Source organism: Hylobates moloch, unplaced genomic scaffold (assembly GCF_009828535.3).
Source record: "Hylobates moloch isolate HMO894 unplaced genomic scaffold, HMol_V3 SCAFFOLD_2, whole genome shotgun sequence".
NCBI classification, from domain to species: domain Eukaryota; kingdom Metazoa; phylum Chordata; class Mammalia; order Primates; family Hylobatidae; genus Hylobates; species Hylobates moloch.
The window spans coordinates 126,533,961-126,541,725 of NW_026652277.1; the positions used below are offsets into that span (position 1 = coordinate 126,533,961).

The following is a 7,765-nucleotide window of genomic DNA, read 5'->3' on the forward strand; positions in this document are numbered from 1 at the left end:
TCCCCTTCACCACCTCCCACACCCTCTTCACCCCTGCCCCTAAACCCCCACCTACCCCGGGGTCTAGTCCTTTGGGGGGAACATGAACTTGGCCTTCTTTAGAGCAGGCTGACCAATGGCTTCCTCCATTCAGAAATGCTTGCTGTAACTCAGGACATCCTGTGTTGGCTTTGTCCCAAAGTCCAGGTGAAAATCTCCGAGCCCTCTGCACATCTTAGGAAGGAAGAGGGACCAAGCATCTAATGAGGTCTCTGATCTGGGGAGGAGAAGCACTTTGAGGCAGGGCAAGCCTCCTCCAGCACAGACAAGGCAACCCTTTCTTTAGTGGGCGTCCTTTTCAGAACCAGGTGTTGCTAAGATTTAAAAGGTATTCTGTTTCCTAATTCAACTGAAATACACACAATCCGCCCCCAATGCTGGGTTCAACCTCTTTTTGCCAAGGCGGTTTTTACAAATGCTGATGAACCACTCCATGTGGCTTCCTAGGCTAGCACATTCCTCAAGCATTTTGACACCGGCCGATGATTTAAAGTCCCTTTGGCTGCATAAACAGTGGAGGCCTGCCCAAAGTGTTGGCTGATTAGAAACCCATTGGGCAGGCTCGCCCAAAAGGGCCTGGGGCTGGGTGAGCGCTCCACCTGCCTTCCCTTCTCGGGTGAGGAGGAGTGGGGTGGAAGGAAGGTGAGAAGGTGGTGCCCCTTTTCTGGGTCTCTTGGTTTCTCTTTGACTCTCCATCTAGTATTCTCTGCATACACACACACACGCGCACACATACATGCACACTCATACGCGTACGCACACTCGTCTCTGCCTATGACTGTTCAATATCTTGTTGAATAGGCTCTGTGAGGGGCTGGGGGAGGGGCACGTGTTGGAGAGAATGCCTACTTTACTTCACTCGCAAAGATTCATCCCAAATTCTGTGGGGGTGTGTTGGCAAGGAGGGGAGGCAAGACTAAACAGAGGGGATAAAAACTTGCATCCGCATGATTGCTTTTTAAAAATATGACAACTTGTGAAAGCTTTATTTTCTGTTTATAGTGAAAGGCATTTCTTCTTGCCATTTACAGAGCAATTCTGCAAGAGAGCTTCAGCAAAATTCCAAAACAATCGCATGGAGAGTCGGCACAACCCAGGTCCGACTTTGGTTCCAGGCGAAGCTTCTTTTGTCGTTTGCTCGCCTCCAGGGAGGCAATCTCTATACTCTCTGTGGGATGGAGTGGGGAGTTGAGTGGAGGAACATTAAATATTAGGAAACCCGAAGAAAAAGCGAAAGCAACTGCTTTCTCGGGCTGCTCTTCCGAGGTTCGTAGTCCGGGAACGATGAAGGGAGACTGCCACCTATGGGCCAGGTTCCAGGGACGCCCGCACGTGGGGTTCTGTGGGACAGACGCAGTCTTAAGGTAGAAGGGAAGGCGTCTTCATGGGACGGTGAGTCACCGCACACTCTGCTTGCAGGCAGAAGCACTCTTAACTCATTCAGGACAGATGAGCATTTTCCCAATTTAAAGGACTTTTTTTTTTTTTTAAACAAGAGTGTGATCTTGTGAGCCAAGTTCTGTAATACAAACAAAATAATGGAACTGACACCCCAGGACCCACCATTTAAATTAAACAGATGTTCAGTTCACATTGTTTGGCTGTGAGATTCCACAGGGGGATCCACTCCGGCACTATACCTGAAATTGTATGGCTGCTTAATAAAAATGAATCAGCATAATGAATCAGAGATAAACATCCTCTCGCCGTGACATCCCAGTAGAAAAGCAACAGGATAAATAACAATTGGGCAAATATCAAACCCATTCCAGCAGATGCCTGTGGGTGGGGGCGAGGGAAATGAAAGTGGAATCAGACACAAAGGGGAATATAAAAGGAAACACAGTTGTAAAACTAGAGAGGGACCTCACATACAGTCGTGGTAATGGGATAAGAACTGAAGAGTATAATTCAATCAACTCTGCTCCCAACGTGAAAAAGAAAAGTCATATGCTTTGAGCTTGGCAAGTGGGAGATGGCTATTGTGTTATAGTGGTTCCAATGGTCTCATACAGTTGTCCTTTGATATTTGAGATCTATGTGTTCGTGAATAGCAAATCCTATTATTCCCATTGTCTTCCATTATAAAATCAGATCTGCCACACAATACCTATACAATACTGGATTTAGAGTAACCAAGCAGTCTCGACTCCTGTTGCAGAGAAGGGAGTGGTGTAGGTATTTGTGTGTGCATTTTTTTGTCTGAGTGTGTGTTTGTACATGTGCATGTATATGAAAGCATGTGTGTATGTATGTGTGTTTAAAAAAGGAGCTCAGGAAGGATTATGGTTCTGTCACTCCAAACCAAAGGGGATTTAAGATCCTCTGCCCGGCATTATGGCACCTAGAGAAAAGCTAACCCTGTCCAGGGAGGCATCTCCCCTGAAAAGGCACATGTATTGAATAGGCACAGGTCCAGACCCATCAGAAAGGCAGAGTTGGGCTGTAGAGTCTTCAACAGAAATCAGCAGGTAAAACTTGGGATGCTAGAATGGCACTGTACTTTCAGCAAGTGGCAAAGGAAACACAGGAAAGAATCCAACAGAAGCAGGATGGGGATTTTCTGGGCAAACTAGTAGGCTGGGTGAGGGAGAATAACCCAGTGTTGCACTCTATGAATAATCCACATTTTGTTTGCCCATTTTGCTCCTGAAGGACCTGTAGGAGACAGGAGCTAGGCCAGAACTGTTCTCTTAGCCCCATCAACGGAGGGATAGTAGCATCAATTCCTAAGTGAAGAAGAACTGGTGACTGATACCAGAACCCATCGAATGTCCTTTAGGGTTCTTTGTACACAAAAACATAAATAGTGCCAAATTCTGTAGCTCAGCTTCTCTTTAAAAAAACACTCTTTTTATCTTTTATGAAGTGTAAGTTCAAGAGTCTTTCTAGATGTTGTAATATTCGGACACCTGGTTTAGGAGGCCTCTCTCTCCCCCCCTTCATATATGTGAACCATAACCAGGAAGATCTGAGTATCTTTAACATATTAGTAAATTATATATACTATCGTTTCATGTACTTTACATTTTATGTAAATTATATTGTATAAATATTTATGTTGCATCTTTCTAGTTTATCATTACACATTTTAGATGTATCCATGTAGGCGATAAGGATCTAGTTCACTCATTTTAATGGCTGTGCAGCATTGCATTGCATGAATAATCCACATTTGATTTGCCCATTTTGCTCCTGAAGGTCAGGTAGCTTGTTTCCACTTTTAAGCTATTACCCAGAGTGCTGAAAGAATGTGCTTTTGTTCATATCTCCTTGGACCTATGTGTCTCTTGGGAACTTCTAGACATATAGTGGCAGAAGTTTTGGACATAGGTTATGCATTAACTTTACCAGATGTTGCCAAATCGCTCTCTACAGTGGGTCTGTCATTTTTACATGCCCACTAGCAGTGGATGTAAGTGTCCATTTCTCCGTTCTCATTAACTTTTGGTATTGTCAGAGTTTTTTCAAGAAATTCCCACTCTAATAGGCATGAAATAGTATCTATTTGTTTTAATTTGCATCTCCTTGACTACTAATAAAGGCGAGCACATTTTCATGCGTCTATAGACCATTAAATGTCCTCTTTTGCCGATTGCTTGTTAACATCCTTAAGCTTTTTTGATGTTCAGTTGTTTCTCTTTTTCTTGCTTATTTGTAGGAGCTAGTTGTATATTTTGGATAGTAATCCTTGGTTGGAAATGTGGGATGTAACTATTTTCTCCAAGTCTGTGTTTGTCTTTTTGCTTTGCTGTTAGTGCCATTTGTCATTAAGAAGTTTAAAAAAATTATATACTTCAACTTCTCACTTTTCCATGATAATTTTTGGTTTTGTATTGTTTAAGAAACCCTGCCCTCCTTGGATGTCATAGAAATATTTTCCTATAGTTCTGTCTAAATGTTTACTGCTTTTCCTTAACACATCTGAAATTTATTTTTGTTCACGCAGTGGGGTATGAATCTAATTTTTCCTTTAGAAAATATTAGCCAATAGTCATAGTGCCATTTATTGAATAGTCATCCTTTCCCTGCTGATTTGCAGTGTCACCTCTTATATCCTAAGTTCCTACTTATGTGTGTTTCTAACTTTTTCAGAAAATTTGCCCCATTGATCTATGTAGCCAAATGCTGATACCAGAATATTTTATTTTATTTTATTTTATTTTATTTTCCAGGTGTAATTTTATTCCACCTTCTCCAACTACAGAGTTCCAACCTTACAGGACAGAGCATTATGTGGAGGGAGGGTAAAGACTTGATATGAAAAAAGTGATAATGACATACACTGGTTCATTTCTGGGTTTCTTCCCAGGCCAATTCAAAACCTCCAAAATAAAGTCAAGTAACACAATAGGCTTGTGCTTGCATCACAAGCTGTTTAGAAAATGTGCCTAGATCTCTGACTCAGACAAGATGTCCTCCCCACCATGGGCAAGGTCTGGTGGGGAAGACACTCCCAGCCTTCTTCCAATACTAATAAATAACCTGCAGAATGAGCAGCGCTGGAGAGCTGGCCCTTGACCCACCCACTGCTACTGTTGTGGAGCCAGGCCTGCCTCATAGCCCTCTGTCTTCATGTCATTGAGCTCTAGCTCCTCATTTTGGTCAAAGGTGCGCTTATAACGCTCCACCTTCATCTCAGGATCATCTTCAGGTGCATACACATTCTGCAAGTAACTGTTTCCTGCTGGATCATCCATAATAAAGTGGGTCTTCACGTTACCTTCGATGATCTGGTCCATCTTCTGGCTAAACTCCTGCAGTCTCTCTGTCTGGCCAGGATTGGAAATGTCGCCCAGTGCGAAAGGGTTTTTGGTCACCAGTTCCCAGATATCTTTCAGCAGCCTTTCCAGTGTGGTGAACTTGCCCCCGAGGATGGCCATTCCCAGTCAAATTCTAGCTCTGGGATTTCCACACTACAAGTCTCAGACTTGAGGAGGTCTCTAGTCATATCTGAGGGACCTGTGATGTGGAGGGTGATCCTGGTGCCCAAGGGTTCTACTGCTTCTCCAGATTTCACCTCATTGGTCTGATGCCCGCAGTTCTTGCAGTTGGTCCCTCCTTAAAGTGAGGGATTCGTACTAGCTTCATGTTGGTCTGAGTGGGGGCATTGCATTCTGGGTCGTTTGTGTTAAACTGGAGCACTTCGTTTCTGAGATCTTCTCTTCTGGCTTCTCTGTTGGTGCTTCTGCTTGGGGCCCTAGCATCTCTTCCTGCTGTCGGGTCCGGTTGTAGTGTGTGATCACCAGGGCATCATCTTTCTGAGCAGCATGTGGGTTTTCCATAAAGCTGTTCCCTGAGGGATCATCAATGATCAGAGTGAAAGGGGAGGCTGCTTGCTTTAGCTCCTTCAGTTTGACAATGAACTCATCAACTCTTTCAGCTGTGGCATCTTTTTTGCCCTTCGTGCAGGCTAGTCCTGCTCCAGGCCAGAGATAGCATGGGTGATCAATCCTTCAACAGTGTTCAGAGCTCCTTTCTGGCGAAAGGCAGGAATTTGAAAATCTAGCTCAGGAATCCTTGTGGTAGCAGGGTCAGTCTTCACCACTTCTCTGTTCATGTCCTCCAGAGCCCTGAGGGTCAAAGTGTAGCGCACTCCCTGGTCCTGGATCCTGCCTGCTGATTGGATCTCCATGTTGTTCCAGCCACAGTGGTAGCAGGAAAAGGAGCTCACGATTATTTCTTTGAAGAAGGGAATCTTGGTGAGCAGGAGGCGCGTCATGCCATTGCGGTAAGTTCATGCACAGTGACTTGATCTGGGTGGGCTGCTGCTCCTCGTCCTCGGCGCTGATGGGCCGGAACAGATGACCCAGGGTGAGCGGCAAGGCCAGGGTGGACGAGGGGGCAACGGCTGACCCTGGGGACCCCACTTCCACAGCCCCAGTGGCCGCCATCACCACCCTGCATCCAAAATATTTTAATTACTTATTTAATTATTTAACCACTGCACTTCAGCCTTCAGCCTGAGTGACAGAGCAAGACCTTGTCTCAAAAAGAAAAAAATATATATATATACATATGTAAATGTATGTGTATGTGTATATATATGTATATATGTGTATATACAAAAAATTTAAATAAATTTAATTTTAATTTTATTATTTTAATAAAATAAGTTCATTTTTGTTAAGTATTTTTCTTTTATTTACCCCACATTTACTCTCAGTATAATGAGGGTGCAAGACATTGAACAAGGAAAGATGACTCTTTTTCAACAAATGATATTGAGATAACTGGATAGGCATATGCAAAAGAATGAAGTTGCACCCCCTCTTCACTTCATTTATAAAATTAACTAAAAATAAGTTTTGCTATCTGTTAGGGTGAATCCTTTCTCTTTATGCTGTCTCAAAATTGTGGCCTGGCACCGTGGCTCATACCTGGAAGCCCAACACTTTGGGAGGCTGAGACAGGAGGATCACTTGGGCCCAGGAGTTAGAGGCTGCAGTGAGCTATGATTGTGCCACTGCACTCCAGCCTGGGCAACACAGCGAGATCCTGTCACTTAAAAAAAAATTGTTTTGGCTGTTCTTAACCCCTTTATTTTTCTGGGTGGATATTCTGATCTGCTTATCAAGGTCAGTAAAAATAATTCTCCAGGGATTTTGAATAGAATTTATTAAATTTATAGTATAAATTTAGGAAAGCTGCTACTGTTAAGCTGTTGTCTTTCCATACACAAGCAGGGTGTATGTCATCATTTCTTCAATGAGGTTTTCTATCTTTCAATGAGGTTTTAGAGCTTTCTTTGTAAAAGTTTCATGTGATTTGTTAGATTTATTTATAGATAACTTACAGTTTTTTAAAAACTATAAATGTAAATGGCATGTCTTTTTATTTCATCCTCATTCTTGAATGATAGTTTAGCTGTGTATAGAATTCTAAGTTAGCTATTTTCCCTCAACACTCTAAATAGAACTTCTCTCAGATAACTAGGTATAGAAGGAACATTCCTTGCTGAGCACAGCAGCTCACGCCTGTAATTCCAGAACTTTGGGAGGCCAAAGCCGAAAGATTGCTTGAGCCCAGGAGTTCGAGACAAGCCTGGGCAACATGATGAGATCCCATTTCTAAAAAAACTTTAAAAACTTAGCTGAGCATAGTGATGTGTGCCCGTAGTCCTAGCTACTTGGGAGACTGAGATGGGAGGATTGCTTGAGCCCAGGAGGTTGAGGCTGCAGTGAGCCATGGTCACACCACTGCCCTGCAGCCTGGGTGACAGAGCAAGATCCAGTCTCAAACAACAACAACAAAAAAGGAACACTCTTTAACCTGCAAATGGCATCTACCAAACCCTAAAGCAAATATTATTCTCAGTGGTGAAATCCTAAAAACATCCCATTTAAATTCAGGAATAAGACACGGGAAATACTGGAATGCAACATCATCCTAATTATCAGGAACAAACAAGATGCAATTTTTAAAAAACATGACATATGGCTGGATTTATTTAAATTAAGTCTCAGCCCTTTAACCTATAAAGTTAGTTCATTTACATTATTGCGATTATATACTGTGGTGGATTTATTCTTTAACCTTGCTTTGTGCTTTCTGTACATTTTTTTCTTTTTCTCCTTTTTTTTTTGCCTTTTATAGAACTGATCAATATTATCTTTCAAATGATTATATTTCTGTTTTTTCGTATTTACTTTAAAATTGAACAAACATACTGCTCAACAATCTTGTAGGTTAATCAATATCCCTTGGTTTCCTTTCAAACAAAATA

At 42.5% G+C, this 7,765-nt stretch overlaps 1 pseudogene; it reads right to left on the bottom strand.

The window, feature by feature from the left end:
• Positions 1–4,567: 4,567 nt before the first annotated feature.
• Positions 4,568–5,933, bottom strand: LOC116470696 (zinc finger protein ZPR1-like; annotated as a pseudogene).
• Between the last annotated feature and the right edge of the window lie 1,832 nt (positions 5,934–7,765).